Genomic DNA, 23758 nt, shown 5'->3' on the forward strand with positions numbered 1-23758 from the left:
CAGCCTTTCCAGGAAGGACAGACGGACGGGAAGCTACGACCCCACGAATGTACAGCGCGTGGCTGGGAGAGGCAGGCCACCCTGTCTTCCTCTCCTGCCTGTGGCATTCCATGGAAGGGGCCGGCGTGGTTCAGAGAAACCAGCCTCGCCCAGAGGCAGCTCTCCCCCACAAGTCATTTGAAAGTGTTCCCGATTGGAAGCAGGACAGTAAGAAAATGGAATTTAAACCTAGTCAGTCCCTCCCTTTGCCCGGCTTAGCTGCCAGGAGCGTAATGATTTTCATTAATACCATCAGCTTTCCTCAAACTTGATTATAATTACTCTCAAGCCACATTCCCCTACGCGGTGTGATGCTGAGTGGAATGTACATTAATCAAATCAACTGATGGCATCTGAATGCTGATGGCCTGAACTCACAGCCCACGGCCCGTGGGAGAGGCCAGAAGGGGGTGGCGCGGTGCCGCTCTCCCTGGGGCGGTACATCCATATGGATGGAGGAATGAATGAATGCTAATGCCTTCCTGATGAGCCTCCTTCCCAAAGCCGCCTGTCTGCCTGTCTGCCTGCCTCCTTCAACAGGATCCGTTCCGTGTATCACCCACAGCTCCTGGTGGCAGGAATCTTGTTTGCCTTTTGCCAGGAATCTTGTTTGCAGAGTCTTGGCTCAGAGAGGTTGAGTGACTTTCTAAAGTTCACACAGCATGTTGGACGGAAGTCAGTTTTAAACCAGAGTCTGGTGATCTTTCCTAGACATCCTGATTGTCCCCCTGGGACCCGTGGTAGCTCTGCCACCTGCCTGACACCTCTAGGCCTCAGTTTACTCGTCCATGAGTTGGGGTCAGAGCTCACCTTTGGGGGTGCAGAGTTGCTTTTGCTCCAGGCACTTGGCAATGTCTGCATAAGTGATTTTCCATGGGGACCTGCTTGCCCCCTGCAGACTTCCTAAATGGTGAGAACATGCATTTCTCTCCGTTTGCTGAGGGCCGGGCCCTGCAGGTGCTCACAGACAGAGGAGGCCAGCTCCAGCCGCATGCCTTGGGGACCCTCACGATTCTGGGCTGGGGACACACCCAGGGCTGTGCGGCTCGGTCTCCGGAACATCACCGTACGGAAGGAGGGGCCTCAGGGGGCTCCCCAGATCCTGCTCGAGCGCAGAGAGCAGGGAGTCACCCCGCACGGGAGCCAAGGCCTCCCGGGTAACCACCCGACAGCACTGGACGAAAATAGATCAGTCAAGTCTCGCCCCAGCCCCGGCCCGGCTGCGCTGGGACTGCCAGGGAGCAGAACCGCACGTGCCTGACTGATGACGGGGACGACAGCGCCTCTCTGCTTAAGCCGGGGAGAAAAGCAATGCCTTCATATTTACTTTAGGGGAAAGAAACAAAAACATCTGATGTCGCGTGCCAGGAATAATGGCCGAGGTATCCCGTGGGGGCGGCTTCCTGCCCAGGAGGGCACACGGCCCTCCGCCCTCCCCATGTCTGGACCTCCAAGTGCAGAAGGCCTGTGCGTAGAGAGGATGACCGCCCAGCCGCGCAGGCAAGGGAGCAACAGGCCGCTGGTTGGCCCCCCAGGGTCTGGACGGCATTGGGCTGGAGCGGTTGGAGGTGACGGGAAACGCGGTTCTCCCTGGTAGGGGTCTGGGGAGTGCAAAGGGTGCCCCTGGGCAAGGTTTGGATGGGCGCCTTGTCCGCGTGCTTCTTTCTTGTTAACCAGAGTTGCTGGCGACCGTGACCTTTGACTCCCCCCAACCTGGAACCCGTGGGGGCTGGGCGGGTCCTGCCTGGGTGCCGACTGACGGAAGAGAGGCAAAGGCACGCAGGAGAACCTCTGGGATGTTCAGGAGGCCGAGGGCTGCCGCAGAGATGAGGACAATCGTCCAGCAGCTGGACGGATGAGTCCCACTGCCCCTCCCCCCACCGGAAGCAGAGTGTTCCGGAAGATGAGGAAGGACCTCTCGGAAGGCAGGACGGAACAACTCAGAGGCAGAAGTGAACCAAGGACCAGGGCCCTGGACCCAGGATCTTGGGATCCAGCAGCATCCAAGAGCAGCTCCCAAGACAGCGAGTGACGGACGCGGGGGAGAGAAATCAGAGCTGAAGTAATAATGATGGAAGGAGCGTTTCCCCGAGCTGCGGCCAGACACGCCGACAGATCCGATGTGCCCGACACGGGTGCGCGCAGCTGACGGTGGAGAAGACCCGCACCTGGGGACCCTCGGAGGAGGCCAACAGCAGGAAACCGAGCAAACACCCCCGGGGAAGAAGCAGGCCGCGGACGAGGGATCGGGATCAGGTGTGGGTGACGATTTTCCCCATCAGCCACGGAAGCAGAAGACAATGGAGCCCGGTTCCCAGAGTTCGAAGGAAGAGGCTGTGAACAGAGTCGAAGGCCAAGGATGAAAGCCACACACAGACTTCTCCAGACGAGGGCGAGGCGGCGGGCTTGCCCCACCCCTGCACGCGCTCGCACATCCAGACCGCAAAGACCCACGCTGCTTGCAGTCACAGAACAAGGAGAAGGCAAGGGAGCACGGGGCGAAGGCACCGCCAGGCCATGCCGAGCAGGAGGGAGGCCAGAGAGCAGGTCCCAAGGAGCCCAGCTATCCGTGGAGCCGGGCGCTAGGCAGGCTCTCCACCCAGGGGCGTGTTTTCAAGGGCTGGGATCGCACTTCCCAGTCTGTAGATTCAATCACACTTCATAGTTCCTCGGGGTGTCATATTTACAGAATGCTTAGAGCATAAGCCCTGTTTATGAATTTCCAACTCATAGATGTGGTGTACTGAGAAAGCTCAGCGATAAATGGTTCCACCTGGAGCGCAGCTACCTTCCACCTTGACGGGGAGGGGGCGGTGGGGGGCGGGAGTGGGGGAGCAGCCCCGGGCGGGGGAACCGCAGGCAAAGAGGGGAGGAGTTGGCAAGTAGAGAAGCCGAGATCCACGGCTCTGCTCACGCGCTCAGGGGACCCTCTGCCCGGTGCCTCCCGAGGGCCACGAGCACTGGGACCATAGCCATGGTCAAGAACAAAGCAGTTCTTCCCTCCTGCAGGAGTCGGATGAGAGACCCAGCCACACAGGAGAGAGACACCAAGAGTGGCCGCGAATGGCTGGCGCCACGGGTGGAAAGATCCAGGAGGGGAGCGCCTCGCCCGTCCAAGCAGGGACCACCCTCTGGGGGAGGAGCCAGCGGGGAAGAGACTTCTTGCCAGGAACAGCCGGAGCAGGACCAGGTCTAGGGAAATTGAAAGAGGCAGCAGGGCTGGGCTGGAGGTGGGGACCACGGAGAATGGGGAGACCCCAGGGCCAGGCCACGCAGGCTCCGGAGGCCCCGGTGGAGTCTGGACCCGACCCTCGGTGCCGTGGGTTTGTGCTGGGAGGTTTAAGCAGGGGCCAGCCCCACTCCAAGGAGCTCCCTCTGGCTGTTGGTGAGAGGGACAGATCCCGGAGGCGGAGGGCCATGGGGGGAGGCCATGGGAGGGCCAGGCGTGGACTCCGGGAGGCTGTGGTCACCAACCAGGGAGCCCGGGAGGCCGGTGCGGAGAACATTCCAGCGGGAGGCGGAGGCGCCCGTGGAGAGAGAGAGACAAGCGTGGGCGAGCCAAGCCTCACGTTCCAGGCGGGAGCGGCGGATACTGTGTAACGGCGATAAGAAAGAAGGGCAAGTGTATTATTTAAAGTTACAAAGAGAAGCGCAGAACTAGAAGCGAGAGCGGAGACCAGCCGTTGGTTCCTGGGAGAGGGTCTGGGCAGGAGGATGGGAGCGGAGGCAGTTTTTACTCTTCCTTTTTACACATTTCCATAAGATTTGCAAACGCATTATACATCACCATGTGCCCATGCAAGTTTTTTAATTGAAAGGAGGGGTTGGGGAGCAAGGAGGAAGGAGCCTGGGGGGAGGGGGGATCCCCTCCTTTCAGAGTGAGAAGCCAACTTGACATTAGAGGAGGGGGCGGGGTCACCATGGGTGCTGTGCAGAGAAGCTCATCCCTCGGGGGTGGCCCCAAGGCTGAGCCTGCAGGATGAGGGGGAGGGGTGGGGGAGGTAGTGGTGACGGATATGGAAAGGAACAGAAGGAAGAGCAAGTGCAAAGCTCAGAGGCCAGAAGGGATGTATGAGGTCCTCCACGGAGGCAGGAGTGAGGCCAGCGAGGAAGCGGGTGGGCAGGTGGGGGTGGTGGGAGAGCTCACCCAGAGCCCAGGGCTGGAACTTACCCCTGTGCATTGCTTGTGTGATTCGGAATAACAGGACAACAATTCAGCTAAAGCTTGTGGACTCTGTGCACGCCCCACACTGAGCTTTGCACATGATTCTTTCCTTTACTCTTGGCGACAACCCTGCATGACTTCGTCCGTTTTACAGATGAGAAAACTGAGACTCCCGGGGTGAACTGGCCCACCCAGAGTCGGAGGGCTGGTAAATGGCAGAGCTGAGATCTGAAGCCAGGCAGGCCAGTGGCCCGCTCTCTGTCACCGCCTCTTGCGGGAGGAGGGGACCATCCCCTGAGGACCCCCGAGTCATGGCCACCTGTCCAGCGGCCCGTACCGCCAGAGATGAAAGCCCTACTCCTACCAGCAGCCTCCCTGGTCCTGGACGGGCCACATCCTGGGGCTCCCTGGGAGCTTGAAACTCAGTTACATTATAAATGCTTTTAAAAATCATCAGAACGCGGAAGCCCTCTGCCTGCGGAATCAGCATCAGGGATCGACGCAGGATGGCCCATCGGCTCCTCTGGGGCTGCCTGCTGCTCTTTGAGGAAATAGTTCCGAAGTGCTCACTGAGGCAAAACAAAGCAGCGCCAGCGTACCGGGAAATAATGGATAAACACTGTTTCTCAGGCTGGGCCCACAGGCACCCTGCCAAGCCAGGGCAGCGAGGCACCTGCAGCCTCCCGGAAAGGATGGGGCTCCTCCCTCTCCAGGAGCGGGAACCCGACTATTTGCCAGCTCCACACATACACACCATGCTGGCCGAGCCTTGGCGTGGAAATAGCACGAGATGACATCCAACGCCTACGTCTGTGCCCTCTCTCTCTTTGCTGTGTGACCTTCGGCAAGTGACTCAGTCTCCCTGATCGATCTCCTCCACTGTGGGAAGGAGACGATAGGAAAGCTGCATCACAGGGCTTTCGAGCAGGGCACCTCCAAGTCATGGCAGTGAGCCTACATGATGCTGCCCCCAGGGTCTCCCACATGCTGTTCTCTCTCCCTATGATGCTGTTCCCTGCCTTCCCCTGGCTCCCCCAACTCTCGGCTTAAATGTTACCTCCTCATCCGCTGTGTTCCTTGCCTTCCATTTTTTTTTTTTTTTAAAGATTCTGTTTATTTTAGAAAGAGAGAGAGAGAGAGCACGAGCAGGGGGAGGAGCAGAGGGGGAGGGAGACCACAAGCTCCACGCTGATTGAGGACCCAACACCGGGCTCCGTCCCACGACTCCAAGATCACAACCTGAGCCTAATTCAAGAGTCAGACGCTTAACCGACCGAGCCCCCCAGGCACCCCCTTGCCTTCCAATCTGCGCTATGAGATTACTGTCCTTTCTCGAGGTGCCCTGTTCTCTGTGGATACGTCCACTGGCCTGGCCCTGTGGCTAGGGTGAGGCCTTGCCCTGCCTGAAGGATGCCACACTCTGGCGACAGAGAGCAGAAGCGGAAACCTGGAGCTCAAACACAGTGCCAGGGTCCCACGAGGACAGCCAGCTCCCACAGCTGGGTCGCCCCTTGAGGAGGGAGTCTGGTTTGCCCAGAAGCCGAGGTGGGGGTACTCCAGGTGGGGGGAACAGGCCAGGCAGAAGCCCAGAGGGGTCTGACCATGCAGAGAAGTCAGGGTCGGGGCTGCGGTCTTGTGTGAGTGCAGCTGGTGGAGACTGTTACCATGGGCCTGCAGACCTGACCCCCAGGAGTCCCCAGAACCACTTCTGCAGCCACGGGTCCTTGCGGTACTTACAGGTCGTGGCTAGAGGGCGGTACCCAGGGACAAGGGGAGTCTCCGGGCCTCTCCCTCTTGGGGGCCAAAAACCACGCTGTCAGTCCCCCATGAGGCCTCGGCCTGGACCCTATTAGTCCCGGGGCTTATTGATGTCTCCAGATGAGTTTGCGGCCTGGTAGCAAGGCTGGCTGGGCTTCCCGCCCCTCAAATGGCATTGCTCTTCTAGGGTCCGGGGCCAGCTGCCTCCCTCTGAGCTTCTGTTGTCTTTGCTGCAAATGGGTCTAATGAGAGCCTCTGTTGACTGGGAGACAGCAAGTGTGAAGTCGGGGGTCAGGGCCGGGGTGCTCCGGGGGTGGATAGTGGTGTGCGAGAGAGGAGCACAGCACGTGCAAAGGCCCTGAGCGCTGAGGTTTTGTCTTGCGGGAGCTGGACAGACAGCCCCGGGGGAAGAGGCTGCAGAGGTATGAGGGTCCAAAAAGAGGGCTGGGCATTATCCGAGGCAGGGGCATGCCAAGTGGATCCGCTGGAGAAGGCAATGACCAGAGGGGCTGTCCAGAAAGAAGACACCTACCTAAGGGCAGGGGACGGACTGGAAGGGTCCTAAACTCGGCCACGGAGAGCCAAGGTTCCTCAGAGGGAATGGTGAGGGGCTGCTGCCCCAGAATGACGACAGGCAATGCATGTTTATCAGGCATGTGTGAAGGGCCAGGCCCTGTGCTGCTAATAAGTCCGACATGATCACTTTGCCATGCCCAAACAAGGCACTCAGGCACAGAGAGGTTAAGTGACTCATAGATAGTCACACAGCCCCGCCGGTCCATGTTCCCAGCCCATCTTCTAACCCCTGAACCACACCTCTGGGACTGCCCACTGAGCCATCAGACCCCAGCAGGAAGCATGTCTTACCCCCAGTGCCCACCCGTGGCACACGTGTCGTTACCGCACGGCTTCTGGTGAGCACCCATGCTATTTGCACCGAACTGCACGGTTGGCAAGGCTTCTTCCCCTACATCACATGACAGGTCCCATACAATAGCCCTGTCCGGCATTAGCAGTCCTGTTTTTCAGAGGGACTGGCCTCCACTCATGCGGTAGGCAAGAGTGACACCTGGACCCTGCCAGACCTGCTATGCCCCTATTACCTACAACCTAATAGTTGCTACCATTCCGCAGCCTCTGCTGTGTGCCAGCCCCTTCCAGGGCCTTCTTTCAGTCTGCCGTCTGTCCCATGAACCCCATGGTGTGGGCATTCTGGGCTTTGCTGTACAGCGAAGGCCACTGGAAGCCCAGAGAGCCTGAGTCACTTGCCCAAGGTCCCAGAGCTGCCAAGTGGGGATGGGGGCTTGGTTCCATGAGGCTGCGGAGCCCGGGCTCTCTCAGCTGCGTCCGGCAGAACCGGGACCGTACACGGATGGGTGACGGCACTGCCTTCTTCCCGGCTGGCCCCTCCATCCCATCAGTTCCGCCCACCGTGCTCCCTGATTCGGGATGGCAGGTCCTCCCCAAGCGTGAGTCCGAGCAGGGCTGTGGGGTCCCAGGGAAGCGGCCAGATGACACGCTTGCTCTTCTCCAGAGCGCTAATGAGGAGGCACAAGGAGCCCGAATTGTCTCCGGTCTTTCATCACGGAGGATCTGCTTTCTCTGCGGACCTCCGCGGAAGCTAATTGGCAGGCGGTGTGCGCGCCGGCGGGGAGCAGCTCGTTTCTCCCGGGCTGGTCCCTGAGAGATCACACAGCTTGGAACTTGCACTTGGAGCACAGCTTGGCTCTGAGACACACACGTCAAAGCGCTTGCTGCCAGAGGGGCGGGAAAGAGATTTCTAACCTTTGAGCTGTTACCTGGAAGAGGGGAGAGTTCGCTTTTGTGGTCGGTTGGCCTGGGTTAACGGTGTGGATAGGATCCATAAGAGTGGCATTTAGGGCTGCGGTGCAGGGGGGGACACCTCGGCGCAGCAGGGTCCCTGGTTCTTAGCAGTGGGATATAAGGCAAAAAGACCTCCTGGCCCTGTGCTGCCCAGTCTCTGCCAGGAGACCCGGTCCACCCCAGACCCCGCCCTCCCCGACTCTGCCAGCTCTCCTTCTGTCCTGCTGCCAGCTCAGGGTCCTCTCCATGACTCCCTGGGCCTGATGGCTTTCTGCCCCCTACTCTGCTCTGCTCAGGATCAGAACGCTCCGCAGCAACAGAAAGCTCAGGAACAGACCCAGGGAACAGATTTGTGCCCCTTCTCATCTCTCAGCTTATTTCCCCAGTTCTGCATCTCAGAAGTCCCGGAACTGGCTGGTCCCTCCGGGCTCTCTCTGGGGACTTGAGAGCGGGAGCAGCTGAGCGGAGCAAAACAATGTTCTCGATGTGGGAAGTTCGCCACCGTGCCCTGGTGATAATGGTCACTGCTCTGGAAGGACTCCTCCCTGCCAGGCTCAGTCAGCCCCTGTCCCTGCCCTCCAGGAATCCCTTCTCATGGTTGGGGAAAGGCACCTGTCTGCCATGGAGCCACTGACACTGTGCTTTCCTGGAAGTCTGCACAGGTCTAGTGGGACGAGAGAGGATGTCAGGATGGCTTCATGGAGGAGGCGATGTTGGAGCCAGAGAAAGCTATTCAGCAGGAAGACATGTGCCCTGGGAAGAAGGGAGTCGCAGGAATGGGGGCGTGAGGCCAGCCGAGTGCGGAGTACCAGCGTCCAACCTGGTGGCAGAAGCCAGGAGCCGTGTAGCCACCGTTCCAGGGCTAAGGACACGGCAGCCAAACCCACTGTGGTCAGGGATTCTGGGGGGCCCTCCCAGTTCTGCCTGCCTCCAAAGCCCTGGGACCTGGGGCTTCTGAGCTCCCTCCCTTCCCCCAAGTGCCCTGAGAGTCTGGGCTCCGAGAGCGCTGTCTGTCCCTGCAGCACACGGCCTGGGCTCCCCCAGCTCCGGGCCACTCTGCTAACCCGGAGAATAGGCGTGGGCGACACCCTGAGTGGGCTCCGACCCGGGCCTGCCGAGCACACGTGGTGGCCGCCGCTCCCAGCTAAGTGACTCAGCGAGGCCCTTCCTCCCTCGGGGCCTCATCTGCAGGGTGGGGACGGCCGCACGGGACACTCTGGGATAAAGCACCCAGCAGGGGTCTGATCAGTAGGGTCGCCACACCTAGGGAAGGGGTCACCCTGCTTCTTGTGTTTCTCTGGTACACACGGCAGGTGGCTTTGGACGTGCCCCCGGCCCCTCAGAGCCCGTTGTCCCCCCTCCAGAGTGACCGTGCCAGTGCCCCAGTGCGGGGCGGCGGGGGGAGGACTAGAGAGCTGAGCTCGGCGGAGGGTGGGCGCAGAGGACCCGGGGAAGGTGTTTCTCCTGCTTTGGCCTTACTGTTTGGGGGTGGGCTGGGGCGGGGGGGATACGAGATCCCCAAGAGCCCAGCGGGGAGGAGGTGGGCCGCTGCTGCCTGGGCTGGGCCAAAGCCTCAGAGACCTAGACATGCCCGTTCTTGGCATTGAGTGGCTCCTGCTGCCAAGTGGAAGGGATTAGTGTGAATGGCGACGAGGACCCAGGGCCGCTGTCGAGAGGGCAGCAGGAGAAAAGAATCAATTAACTCATTTGGTGGCTTTTGTTGTACTTTTTCCAGAGAGAAAGCGAAAATACCCCACTCGCCGGCTTTTTTATGAACTGAAAACATGTAATACATTTAAATTGCCCAAGAGGACCCTTGAGTTTGATTTCAGGGCCCCTCGAGGCTGAGGGAGGAAAGCGGAAGGCGGGAGGGAGACAGAGGGTCTAGAGAGAAAAAGGGACAGATTGGAGATGGGGAGATGGGTGGCGACTGACCCCCGTGGGGAGGGGGCTGAGAGGGAGCAGCCGCTGGGTGGGGGGGGGGGGCTGGGAAACCTGGGTGTGGCCGCACTGGCTGGGGCTTCCTAGGACCCACCTCTTCTCCCGGCCTTGCCAGGTGGGAGCTCGCCCAGGACAGGCCTCCGGAATGTTCTTTGGAAGGGACAAAAGTCGAGGAAGGCAGGCCCCTGAGGCCGCTGGGCTGTCTGCTGCTGGGTGGCCAGGATTTGGGACTGACGGCAGTCTGACCGCCTCCGGGCCCGGGGTCTCCTGGGGGAGATGCTCTCCACAGGGGGTGGTTGAACTCTGTTCCCTGGTGAGAGGGAGAGCAGCAGGGGTGCGGGCCCCCCTCCTGGGGAGCCAGTGGGTTCCCTCCCATCTCCTCCAATCAGAGCAGCTCCAAGAAAAGATTTCATTTGGAAACGTGCCAGAAGCATGCTCAAAGCTACAGGGCCATGGTCCACCCTCCTGGTTGGCGTACCCTCCCCCCAACCCCCCCCCCCCCCCCGCCCCAACCAGCTCCCTCCCGGCTTAGATGAGATCCTCCCAAAACAACAACCCGCGTTTCCTGGAGAGCTCACTGGCTCTGTGCTGGGCGCTTCGTGCAAATTCACACATGGCCTCCTCTTGATGCCTCCAGGAGACCCCCATGCACAGGTGGGGAAACTGAGGCTCACCGAGGTCTCTCGGCGGAGGAGCAGCAGGGCTGGGGTTTGAGCGCAGGCTGTCTGGCTCCAGAGCCCCTAGTCCACGCAGGAGGCTCCCCACGGTGGCCCCTTCGGAGGCACAATAAGGACCATAAAAAGGAAAGCGTGCCCCCGCGGGACCGGAGGACCGGACGGCCGCCGATTACCGTGTACTCTCCTGGACTGGCGCTTCTATCACTCCTTACAGGTGCAAACATGCATTTTTTTAAAAAACATGGATCAGTCCTTTCCCTCTTGGGCAGCAGAGAGTGCTGAAGCCGGCCCACACGAGGCGTTAGCGGGAGCCGGTGGGGGCGCCTCAGCCCTGCTGACTAGGGTGTGCTGGGGCCTCTTAGGGTCTCCGTCCTGCTGTTCGCTCCTGCAGGGGGAGCAGCTGGGCCTCTCTCTCTTTGTCCACCCTTGACTTTCCCTCCCCCCCTCCCCCCACCCTTGCTGCTGGTCCCTCACTGCTCCCTCCTCTCCAGCCCTCCCCCCCACAAGGGCTGGCCAACCTCCACGCACTGCCCTGCCCCCACCTTCTCCCAGCCCTCCTGGAGGACGGGCCCATTTTATGGATGGATAAACAGAGGCTCCTGGAAGCTAAGGGAAGTGCACAGGACTCGAATACTAGAGACACTCCTTAATCCAGGCCTTTCTGGGACCCAAGAGACCAAATGCCTGTCGGATAGGATTCCATTCCGTCAGTGATCTCCCTTCCTGGGTCTTTCTTGAGATCTCGGGAGACAGAGAGTATTTAATTTGGAAAAATCACGCCTTTCCCCTTCCGTGTTTTGAACGGCTGATATTTAAATACCTTCATAGCTTCGGGGCATTTGGGCTGTGGATTCTGGAATTTGTGAATTAATGTGAACCGGTGTGTCTGTGAGTGACCTTTAAGCCTCCAGCTGCCTGTTCCCGCAGCTGGATGAGTAATTCTCCGGAGCCCTTGTCCCCAGGCTCAGCTACCAGGGATGATCCAAAAAGAGCGGGACAATTATAATTCCCGTAATGAGATCAGAGGCTCCTGGTTAGTACTTAATTCAGAGCGGGCGTCAGAGCAGCTCAGCGGCTCTGGGGAGGGGCTCAGATGCAGGAAGGGCTTCCGGGAGGCCCCGTCTGCAGCAGCCAGGTCCGGGGAGGGCAGGGAGTTCGCTCTGCAAGGGGCATCCTGGCCAATGATGACACCTGCTTTCCTGCCTTCAGAGTGACTTCCACCCTGTCCCCTGCCTGTTGGGATCTTTTATGGGGTCACCTCCCCCGTGAAGACTTCCCTATCCTCCTCGAGGACACCTAAGTGCTCCCTGGTCTCTGCTCCACTCCGCTCTCTGGACCCTACTTCCCAAGCTGGGAGCGATGCCATTACCTTGGGGCTAACTCCTTCTCTTGGCTCCCAACTTGACCTCATCTCAGATACATTTGCAACATCAGGGCTGGGTAGAGTGTGGTCTGGGGAGAGTCAGGGGTGCCGATGTGGGAGAGGAGGCCCCCTTACCCCCGGACCTTGCAGGGCCCCGAGGACAGCGGCTGGAGTCTGCGCCCTCACGCCATCCGCCTGGGGTGGCGCAGACAGCGGCTAGCCGAGGGGCACGTGCAGAGACCCTTCCAGAGCTGAGGCGGGGCAGCTGAGGCTCGGCCTCTGGCTTGTCTGCTGCCCCAAGAGGAAACCAGACACCACCCTGTGACTGTGGACCAGCCCAGCACAAGTGACAGCGGAACCCAGCGTGGCCTAGGCATATGCAACCGAGACCAGCCGAGGTCTACACCCAAGAGCAAGAAAAATCCCTGTGGGTGACCCGAGCCCCCAAGATGTGGGGACTGTTTGTCATGGATCGTCGCTGGAGCCAAAGCTGACCCCTCCGACGGACACGCACCTGTGCCCAGAGCCCGGCAGGGCACCCACAGAGCGGGGTTTACCCCCAGCGTGTACAGGGGTGGGGAGGGGGGTGACAGAGGCCAGGACCCCCTACCAGAGAATCTGGAGCCTTGCTCTGGGGCGGAAGGCGGGAGTTTCGTCAAGGCGGCTGGCAGGCACCCTGTGTTTCCAGGACAGCCTCGACTTGAGATACACATCGCACCATTATTAAAGTACACACAGCTGCACCGTTTCGCTGACTCGTCTCTTTCTAGAGCACTTTCTTCTCTGCAAGAGGACTGAGCGGTGGGATGTGTGAAGCGGCGTCAGGCACTCAGCCCTCTGCCCGGCATTTGGGGGCTCTCGAGGGGCGTCGCTGCGGCTACGGCGGGATCGCGGCTCAACCGAGTCTCAACAAGTCAGGCCCTTCGCCGTAACGCTCCCCGGGACCCTGTGGGTGGGTCTGGGCACAGCCGCCGCCCCCTGGGCACCTCCCAAGCTTCCTGGGTGGCCACGAAGGCTGTGCTGGGTCAGAGGGGACTCTTGGGGACAGACTCACTTCAGAGGCACCAGAGAAGGCAGCGGTGGGTGGTGGGGAGGAGGCTGGGTCTTCCCACGCAACTTAAGACAGGAACAGAATTAAGCAGATCAGAGAACAAAGATGACATTTCCAGGACGAAGGCTAGCACCTTAATGGCTCAGCTCGCAAGACAAGACGTGTAGAGCCTCGCGCTTCCCAGGGCCTCGAGCTTCCCCTGGGTTCCGCTCACCCGCTGGAAGGAGGGGACCCCTGCGCCCTGGACCCAAATGTGTCAGCCGGCGAGGCCCTGTGCAGGGCAGGGGTGGGGGGGGAGTGGGGTGAGGACACTTCTGAGGGCACGGTGACTCCATCCTGCTCAGATGGGGGTCGTGCTGACATCAGAGCCCAGCAGCAGGTGTGTGCATGTGACTCCCACAGACGCTGGGGCACGCCTACTGTGTGCCTAGTACTGGCCCTCGGGGCCATGGCCTCAAGCACTGGGAGAAGTGGTTGAGAGGTTAGAAGCCTCGGAGCTCCCGGACTCGCCACCCCCTTGCGCTGGGACGTCCTTCCTGCTGAGGTTCCCGCTGAGCCTCCAACATCCCATGAGGAAGGCAGGCTCACTGCCCCAGTGAGAAGCCCGAGGTTTGGAAGGGTCCAGGGCTTGGCCCACACAGCAGGAGAACGGGGGCCTCAGTGCTCACCGTGAGAGCACTGCGTTTCAGGTTCTAGCGACGCAGGCCACCGTGAGGATTGGAAGTCGTGAGGCTGGGGGAGGAGGGCTGGGTTGACCGGGCGGGATGGGGCACAGGGGCCCCTGAGCAGCGTTCTGGGGGGTCCACGGGAGAAGGTCCCAGCTCCCGAGACTGAGTCTGAGTGACCGTGGGGACAGAGAGGACGGCGGCGGTACTTGGATGTGGACGTCTGACCCAGAGGGTCCTTGGGGGTTACAGGAAGACGTGCTCGGTCTGAGATCTAGCGGCGACCACGTGGTGCCCACGGACTACCCCTGCCCGCAGTTCCACCCTCTCTGCAGCCTGTGCCTGGACCCGACCCTGCGACGGCGCCAGGGTGTCAACTGAACCAGCGCAGCCACAGAACTCCACCGGGGCAGAGGCCGGCACAGCCTCAGACTGTGAGCACTCGGCCTCATTCATCCCACGCCCCAGGTGCCCAGGTGCTTGGGCAAGGCTTGGACCGCCCTCGAGGGTCTGCCTGTCCCCAGGTGCTCCCAGCCCCTGCCCTCCTCTGACGAGCAGGTGACGACGGCCAACAGATCCCCTCGCCAGGCCCGCCTCCCTGCCTGCCCACCCCGGGCGTGGGACGGACACCCTGCCCAGGAGTTGGGCACAGAAATCCACTGAGGCTGAATGTCCGCTGCGCCGGCCCCTCCGAGCCCCAGGGGACAAACACGCAGAGCTCCGGCCCCTTCCTCTCGACTCTGTCCCACTGGGCCCGGCTCCAAGCCCAAGCGGCCCTCACCAAGACTCATTTCTCTTTGTGAACCTTGAAGCACAACACGGAATCGGGGGTCTCGAGACCCCCGGGGAAACCATACGTATGCCCCTGGGATTTCTCCCCACCTTTCGAGAGACTTTTCCCCAGACGGTGCTCGTGGGAAGGCCGGCTGCTCAGCTCCCGTCAGAAGCGGGCTTGCCCTCACCCCCACTGGAGCCCAACGGGGAGGCCTGTCTCCCGAAACTGGCACCGGCACGGGCGTCTGCCTCTGGAACTTTTCAGCCTGGCTCTTACAGACCCATTAACCCACGGCGGCCTCTAATTATGCCAACAGGAGCTGACATTTTGGCGGTGGCTGAGAATATTCAGAGCTGAAAAGGGCAGGCTGCTCCCCACCAGGCTGGGCACATGCGGAGGGGAGAGAAGAGGCCCCCCAGCCCCCTCCCCGTGTCGGACTCCCTGGAGTTGAGGGCACGGCCCCTGCCCCAGAGCTCCCCCTCCCCAGCCTCACCTCCTCCAGGGCGGGGAAACGTCCCCTTACCTGTGCTGAGGCTTGTTGCTATCCAGCACGCAGAGGGTGACTCTGGGTGTCCCGGGCGCCCGCCACCAGCCCCTTCCTCTGGAGCAGCCCCGGCCAGGCTCTGTGGAGCTCGTCCAGGCTTGGGGTGTACGCGTGCGTGTGCCTGAGGGGGGGTGGGAGCGCCTCCGGGCGCCAGGGGTCAAATATTCCTGGCTGCCACCTGCTACCTGCCCATCCCAGAGGCCAGCTGCCCGAGAAGGGGTGCGCTCTGGCTGGGCTGGGCCCGCCCTCATCTGCCAGGAGCGGCAGCTTTCGCTCAGGCTCCCGCCGGCTGCTCTCCGAGGCTGAGGCGAGTGGTTTATTTTTAGAGCCCGGCCCTTCCCCAGACGCCAGGATCCCAGCTGAGATTTCCAGCGGCTCCAAAGAGCCCATTCCTGGGCTGAGTCCTCGCTTACTGGGAATGTTCTGGAAGAGAGACGGAGCCCCTTAAAGGATATGATTCTCAGTGTTCTCATCTGAGACACGTGGGGCTGGACTGGAGGGACCTCCCAGACCCTCCGGCGAGGACGGCCCCGACTCAGGAGACAGATGGGATCCGGCTTGGACAAGGTGCGTCCCCTCCTTAGGCTGCCTCGGTCTCCCCATCTGGAAGGTGACAGAGAGCAGCAAGCACCCTGCCCCAAGCTGGGCTGGGCTGGGAGGATGCGCTGGAAGGAGGAACAGCCACAAGTGTCCACTGTGTTCTCCCCAGCTCAACGGAGGTCCCTGTCCGCTGAGGTCACGCTCAGAACCTCCAGGGTGTCCACTCCGTGGTGGATGTACACAGTAGGTGTTCAGTAAGTGCGCATCCTCTGAGATTCACTATGAGTCTCCTAACTAACCTGCAGGGTCACTGGGGATATCATTTGATAGGCGTCGAGCCTGAGGTCTAAGAGGGTGAGGGGAAGGCCCAGGGCCCCTGCAAGAAGTTGGGAGCCCCAGGGTTCTCTCGGGGTGGCTGGGTTCTCGCTCCCCCATCCTGCCTCCGATCAGACAGACGTCCTCTGGCACATCCCCTTTCCCAGTGTCAGCGAGGCTCACGCTGTCCCTGCTACTGTCTCTGCTGCCGTCCTGCTACTGTCCCACCCCCCACCCCCTCTGCTGTCCCCCCCTCTACCCTCTCCGTCTCATCTGTTGACCCACTGTGCACTGGGCACTCTGGAAAGGTCATCTTTTTTGCAGACCAGTTGGCTGCTGATGGGCTCCTGGGACACTCTGCCTCCCGCAGCTGCCCGCTGTCCCGAGGGGGGCACGCCTCCCGACCCACCGGGACTTGCTATTCCTCTGCCAGGCGTGGGCTCTGCCGCAGCCAGGAAGGGGAAGGCGCCGGGCCCACTGCGGACCATCAGGGTTTGCTCCTGCGCTTCGACTCAGCTCCTCGGCAGGGAGGTTGGCTCATCTGTGCGAGTGTTTGCTGAGTGTGCTGGAGCCAACAGCCACTTGACCTTGGCAGGGTCTGGCCTCCACACAGAGCGGGGGCCGGGCTGCCCCTCACGGAGCAGACAGAGCCCTTTACTGACTTGCAGACCCAGACGGCTTGCCCGCCTCCCCTTTCGAGGAGCCACTCTTCCTTCCGCAGCCTGCCAGGCCAGTGCCCCCTCCTCCGTAGGCTGGGGATGGGCTGCCCAGCCTTCCCAGAGGGCTGGGGACTGGGAATTCCTGCCTCACCTCCCCCATCCCCCAGGGACAGGGGTCAGCGGGCAGTGCGACCGTAGCTGTGGCGGTTTCTCCTTTCCCTCCGCTCGGGACACTGATGGCAGCCTGGGGTTGCTGAGGCGATCTAGGCTCCCACTCCTTAGCCAGGACCATCCACCCCCCGGGCAGCTGACTTGGGTGCAGCCAGTGGTCCCTTCTGGAAGCCACGCCACCAGGGGAAGCGGGGGAGCTCCTGCCCACCCGCACTGCCCTGTGGAACAGCCACCAGCCCTGCCCCAGCCCTTAGAAGCGGGTCTCCCCTGGTCCTCTCCAGGCCCAGATTGTTCGGGGCACCTGTCCTGGGGAGTCTGTGCTCCGTGTCCTGGGTTTGGCTCACGACGGTCTCGGCCATCAGGGTGGAAACTTCCCCAGAGCAGGAACATTGCCTGGGCCGGGCTCCAGGCACCGTCGGTTCCTCTTTGTCGGCCAAATGAACACATCCCCCGAAGGAAGGGTTCGGGGAACGGTGGCCGTCCGCGCGACAGTCGCACCTTGCAGCCATCCCGGCTGTTGTCAGCACGTTGTTCAGGGTCCAGATAGTTACAGTTCGGAGGGAAGTCACCCCTCCTGGCAGAGCTCACCACGTGCCACGGTCCCTTGCCTCCTGTGCGTGAACATTCAGCCAGCATGTGGGGGATCGCGAGCAGGTGATGTCAGGCACCGAGAACTAGGAGACGTGACAGCAGAGCAGAGGGGTGACCCAGGAAGGACAGGGCACGTGGGGAGTGAAGGGACCCCACAGGGAGGATGTGTCCCCGTTTAGAGAAGGGGCCCCTTCAGTGCGCCTCCCGGGTCCGCAGCCTGACACGCTGCCAGCCCGATCTGCTTGGCTCGCTGCATGTGCTGGCAGAACCTCCCTCCCCCACTGTCAGGACTCCAGCTGCCCCGGAGTCTGTGCTCCGGACTGAGCAGCTGAGAAACCTGGGGAACGGTGACCCTCCTGGGACCGAGCCCAGAGCACCCCCATCCCCACACACGGGTCCTGCCAGCCCCGCGTATGGGCATCTGGTGGGCCACCGCGTTTTCCCCCGGGGGACCCCCACCCCACCTGTCCGTAGCTCTCCACCGGAGACTAATCCCGGGTTTCAGCCATGGGGTCTCCCTTGCCTGGAGGGCTGGGAAGTGCCCCTGCTCCGGGAGGGGAGGGACCGAGCAGAGAGAAAAGAGACAGTAACCTCTCAGCTGCTGCTGGTCTAATTCTAGCCCCATCTTGCCGCCCTGTCACTCACTGGGAAGCGCGGAGGGGGTGGGACAGACAGAAACCCAGTGAGACAGGGAGAGAGACGTGCGGAGAGACGTACAGATGGGAAGGGACATTTAGGCAGAAAGAGACGGAGACAGGGAAGGGGGTGAGAGACAGGCAGAGACAGGCACCCGAGGGGGGGGAGCCAGGAGGGAAGGAAGGGGGCCGAGGAGCCCCTGAGAAGGACAACTGGCTGGGTGTCCAAGAGGAGAGAGAAAAGGGGCAGAGGGAAGCGAGATGGGCTGCCCCCTCCTCCAGGGAGCCCTCCTGGCTCCGAGCTCCCATCTCTCTCCCCCTTTCTACCTTCTCCCTGAAATGGTATCCAGCCTCCCCTCTGGTCCCTAGCTCTGGCTTGGGGTTGCAAGTCCCCAAAGGAGGAGCTAAGACAGGGAGAGTGAGCTGCTGACCTTGCTGACACACCGGTGGGCAAGCTTCTCCTGAGGATGCTTTCGGACACTTGAGGCCTGGTGGCCAAGGAGTCTGGAGAGGAGGCCCCCAGCCCTGTGGATGGGACAGGGGCTGCAGGCTCTGCTCTCTGCAGCAAGCAGCCCGCCACCAGGAGACCACGGCAGAACACCTGGAGGACACCTGGGCCCAATGTGGACACCCTGGCCACGATGACCCCACCCTACCCGTCCCCGCACAGATGAGAAAACCGCTCCCTCTGGGGGTCGGGCCGAGCAAGCAGGACCCTGCCTGTCAGGTACATGGCCGTGTGCCAGCCGTGAACACAGAGCTTGGCACTCACCAAGTGCTCAGGGGCTGTTTGCTGCCAATCAGCTAATGGAGGGGGCGGGGACAGACAGCCCTGGGTTCTAGAAGGAGACCCCTCTCCTGGCTCCCGGCCCACCGGCCCCACACGGGCGGCTCCCTCCAGTTGTGGAGGGCGTGGATCCCCAGTTGTGGAGGGCGTGGCTGGATCCGCTGCCTTCCTCTGCAGGTGCTTCCTGCTTCCCTCTGGAGCTAAGTGAGCCACGGGCCACTTGGCAAACACGTGGTCCCGGGTTATTCTTTCTTGGGGGTCGGGGGGCTGCCCTTTGCTGGCAGGAGTTACCTCCGACAGTTTCCCCTGCAGAGCTGGGCGGGAGGGGGGCTTGGTTTGAGACTTTCTTACCCTGAGACCTGCTTTGGCAGGTTGCCTTTGCCGGGGTACTAACAAAGCGTTAAGACTTCTCCGTTCTGGCCACACTGGCTTTCCCTCAGCTCGGCTCAGACGCCTCCTGTTTCCATTTTGCTTTCAGCCCCATGGAGTCCGCTCTCTGCAAGTCTTGGGCGGTCTTGCTCTGAGCATGTACAGCTCAGCCCTCGGCTGTGGGTTCCTTGGGGGACCCCACGAAGATTTCTGTCCCCCTCCCGCACCCCCACCACTCCACCTACTGCTCTGAGACCTTGCTCTGTTGGTCCAGGTCACGTCCACTGCCCTGACCTCTAACAGTGTCTTCCCCATTCATGACGGCCACTGAGTTCTGCTGGGGCCCCAGGTCCCTGTGCTGTGCTCAGGAGGTCACCCCTGGAGGAGTCCCGAGGACCATGGCCTCCCCTGGTGGGCTCTCCTCTCGAGGGTCAGGGTCTCACGCCGCCGGTTGCCCACCGCCTCCCGTATATTGAGCCCAACCTCCCAACTGCTGACGGCAGAAGGGGTAGCCTGCTGCCAGATAGTTATCTTGGCAAAATGCAGGAGTCCCAAGCAGTTTCATTCCCTCGTTTTGATCATTCTTGGCCTCTGGTTTTACTTCAAACCATATTCAAATCCCTTATTTGGTCTTCAGGGCTCCGCAGCCCCTACCCCCCTTCCAGATCCCCGCTGCCGCCTCCACCTTACTAAACCCCCGGCCTCAGAGGCCTCCCCTCCTTCTGCCCTTCCGTCCCTCCCCTCCACCAAGCTCTCTGCTGCCTCAGGACTTTGCACTCTGCCTGTTCCCACCCCAGATCTGCGCGACTGGCTTGTTATTCCCGGCACAGTTTAAGATCGCCAGGCAGGAGAACGCTTCCTAGACCAACGTCTTTAACAAAATGCAACCCCCCACCCCCCATGGTTTATTTTCTTTATAACACAGATCACCACCCGAAATTATCATGCTTTTCGACAGGTTTATTGGCTTATTTCTGTTTCCCCAAACAGAGCATCCTGCCAGGAGTGGGGGCAGGTCCGTCCCCCCCCCACCCCACCCCCAGCAGCCACAGAACTTGGGTACCTGGCTCTCAAAGAATTTTAATGGACGCCCCCCCCCCCATCCTCTGACACCTGCTAGCACCTTTAAGCTCTTGGTAAGTATTTCCTGAATGGAGAGTCTTTTTCCTTGAAAGAGAGGGTAGGAATCCCTCCAGCACCTCCCGCCTCCTGCCTGCCTTTTGCCATCTGCCCGGTTCCCTCCTACCCACGGCCCCTCCTCCACCCTCTCCTCCCTTTTATTCCACACAGAACTAAGTAAACACCCTTCCCTAGGCCTTAATATGTCCCCACGGTGGGCCTGGGACAGAGAAACCCGGAGCAGGACTGGGGTCCAGGCTTAGAGCTGGATTCAGAGCCCCAATCCCCAGGGCGTGGGTTATGGGGGGGAAGCCCGTGTGGGGCGGGGTGCAGCCTCAAGGAGGGAACTCAAGGGGGTGGTCCCTGGGGACAGGAAGGAGGTGGCGGGAGAGGAAGCAGGCGGGCCTGGCACTGGTGGGCAGAGGCCACATCTTCAGTCCACAGGGCTCCCTTCCGTGGCTGCCCCTTCTCTGCACAGCAGATCACCAAGGGTTAACAGTAGGCTGCTGTGGGGGTCCTCCCAGCCGCCCCCCAGACCAATTACATAAAAGTCACTGGAGAGTGGCCTCAGTCTTGCTAAGAGTGGCTCAGGTGTGTGGGAGGTGTGCCCGGGGCTGAGACCCGGAATGTGCTGGAGCTTCTGGAGTGTTCTGCAGCCCCTGCTCTGCTCGCTGGCACCTTCCCCCCGCCCCCCCTACCCCGGCCAAGAGGCGAGTAGAGGTCCTCCTTGGTACGGACTCAATTAACTGTTTGTAAATTTGAAACGGAGAGCAACAGCTTTCTTCCGACTGACAATTCTGCATGTAATTGGTATTGGTTTTCCTCTGTTCCCAGAGGCGACCAGGAAATAAGAAATCTCACTCTCTGTTAAGTCTGATCCTGGCCTGGATCTGGGGTTGGGGGAATCCAAGGTTGGCCCCCCACGCCTCCTTCCTGCTCTTCTGTCTTCTGCTCTGGCCCCTAGAGGAGGCCAGGCCCAGGCATCCGGGACTGGCTGACAGAATCCTTCAAAGTCCTCAAAGAATAGCAGCATCTCAATGTGTCTCCTAAAAGCCATTTTCTAGAATGTTCTAAAGAGCCAGCTTCTGCAACGACCGCCTCCTGGGCCCTTGTCTGGGAGGAGTGTGAGGCGGTGCGTGGTGCCAAGGACGTGGGGGTGTAGACGTCTGCGGGTCCTGGGTTCGAGTCCCACCTCTGCTTCGGAAAGCCACATTCTCTCTGAGCCAGATTCCTCCCGTCAGGCCATGAGGACAACAGCAAGGACATTCATCTCCTGGGGCCCGCTGAGGATGACATGCTCTTTGTCATGACGCCCAGGTTTGCCAGGGGCTGTCTGGTCGGCCCACGTGGGCAGCTCACCTAGGACCGGGAAGGGAGCCTGCTCCCTGCGGTGGGAAGTTTCTGGGGTGTGAGTCAAGCTTTCAATCACACCGCTTCACCCTCTCTCCCCGCCGTGTTCTCCTCATTGGCTGCAGGGGACTTGGGGCTAATTATAGAAGTGCAATAATTAATTACCAGGCCTGCCAACTCCACGGAGTGTAATCTGTGAAAAAAGGCACGATGCGGGATGCCTCTCCCTCCCTGAGAGTTTGAGAAGCCCCAGACCCTGACTCCTTTCTGGACGGCCCCTTCCGCACCTCCTCCTGATGTCTTAGCTCCTCGGGTGAAGGCTGGGCTTCAGAGAGGCCAACGGCACGAGCGTGATCCTGGGGAGGCCATTCTACTTCTCTCGGGCATGTTGTGGGGGTCTCGGGTGGTCCCAGCTTCTCTCCAGCCTGGTCTGCCCTGTGTCTCCCCTCTGTTCCGCTGATTCCCTTGAAGACCTGGCCAACAAACTTCCCACCAGGTCCCGACTGGCCCTCAGGATCCTTCTCAACACAATCCCAGCAGCCTGTTGATCAATTTGTGTTGGGGTCTGTGATGAACGCCGATGCCGTACACGGGAACCCCCTGGGGACCCATCCTAAGAGAAGGCTGGGGCCCTCAGCAGAGGGAGGAGCAGCGTCTCCCCCAGACTCACCGCCCGCTGCCCAGCTTCCTAAGTCGTTCCCTGTCCCCCTTGTCCCCTATGGATCCCCACCAGGGCAGTGGCTTGGGTTCTCTCCTATACACTGGGGGTAATGCTTCCCGCCTTATAGGACTGTTCTCCAGAGCAGATGAGTAAGGAGATGATGCTGGATGGGTTCTAGGATCCGTCCTGTAACACCCGGGGAATCGGAGGGCCCTCACCATCAATGGAGTGTTTGCAGTTTGTCTGTGTTTTAAAAACTCTTAGTGGTGGGGGTGGGTGGGGATATAAGTGCTCCCGACCCGTGGGATGCTCGATCATTGAACAACAGCGCCGGGAGCCTTGGAACTGGGCCGCACAGAAACGCTCATAGAGGCCAGCCGTTCTTTCTGAAATCCATTCCTGTTCTGTGGATCCTCCCACCCCTGCCGAGCGCTACAATAGCAGGTAAAAATCACTGAGAACAGAAGGCCCCGTTGTGGGGCTCCCGAGCGTGCACTGGGGGAGGTCCAGTCGGCTCCAGCTGCCCCAGCTGTGGCCACACCCCGGGCATCCTGACGGGTCTGGAGGACCAAAACCCCTTTTCCAAATAATATTTTTCCAGATCTGCCTCCTGTCCCCAGTGGGGCGCTCCTGACAGGGACCCTGTGATCAGTGCCTTGTATATTTTTCTCCTAACGGTGCTATTTCTCTAGAGGATGATTTTTATTGGTTACGTCATATTTTATCATGTACATGGTCTACCCTTGTCCTAACAAGCCCTCCAGACGGTGGCTAGGGCTGGTTCCAAGTTTCCACAGGACAGAGGTGTTCATAGCATGTGGTGTGCATCACCAATGAGGCCCCGGGCTACGGTCCTTGTGATTCATGCCTGGAGAGAGATGCTCAAATGTTTCAGAGCACGAGCCTCGGGTCCTTACCGTTGATGTGTGATTTCTTTTTTCTTTCTTTCTTTTTTTTTTAGATTTTATTTATTTGTCAGAGCACAAGCAGGGGGAGCAGCAGGCAAAGGAAGAAGCAGGCTCCCCCCTGAGCAGAGAGCCCGATGCAGAATTCGATCCCAGGACCCTGAGATCATGACCTGAGCCGAAGGCAGACACTTAGACAACTGAGCCACCCAGGTGCCCCCAACTTGCCAATTTCTTATCCCCACTTTAGGGAAGAGGAAAACGACCTCCAGCATGCCTCGTTCAAGGTCACCCAGAAAACCAGCTGCAAGGCAGGACTCTATAGCCACTCAGCTACTCTATTCTACCGCCCAGAAAAGTCTCGCTGCCACTCTTGGCTTGAAACATTGTCTCGAGCCTCCTGGAAGCCTGAGAAATCACAGCAAGCTTAAAAGCTTCCCTTTGGTCAGACTTATTCTGGTCTCTGCGCTGATGTGCATTAAGCAGGTCGAAGCCTTGGGGACCACCCCTTCTGCTGCCAGCGAGGCCAAGGTCCTAGCAAGCCGGGATTTGTATGTATTCATTCCGGTCCTCCAGCTGTGGCAGGTCCGGGCGACGGGGCGAACTCATTTTCAGCCGTAACTGTGCCTCTCCGCTTCTCTCTAGAGCTTTCTCTCCCAGCCTGAGTGGCCGACCTGCCGTTCGCCAGGCAGTGAATTAATTACGTGCACGCACCACAGACTCTGTCAGAGAACACGGAAAAGCAATTTTAGAAAAGAAACGCTTTCTTTTTTTTCTCGCTTGGTGGCTTTCGTGGTGGGAGAAAAGGACAATTATGAGTTACATCAGAGCTATTCTGGAGCCCTGGGGTGATG

At 60.3% G+C, this 23758-nt stretch overlaps 1 protein-coding gene across 1 annotated transcript in view; it reads right to left on the reverse strand.

The window, feature by feature from the left end:
* SHISAL1 (shisa like 1) overlaps window positions 1-15063 on the reverse strand; it is a 128736-nt gene extending 113673 nt beyond the window's left edge. Inside the window, exon 1 of the mRNA XM_059187220.1 lies at window positions 14782-15063. The gene's annotated coding sequence lies outside the window, so the exon portion shown is untranslated. The remainder of the gene's footprint in view (window positions 1-14781) is intronic.
* Between the last annotated feature and the right edge of the window lie 8695 nt (window positions 15064-23758).

The sequence above is a fragment of the Mustela lutreola genome, chromosome 8 (genome assembly GCF_030435805.1).
Source record: "Mustela lutreola isolate mMusLut2 chromosome 8, mMusLut2.pri, whole genome shotgun sequence".
Classification (NCBI taxonomy): domain Eukaryota; kingdom Metazoa; phylum Chordata; class Mammalia; order Carnivora; family Mustelidae; genus Mustela; species Mustela lutreola.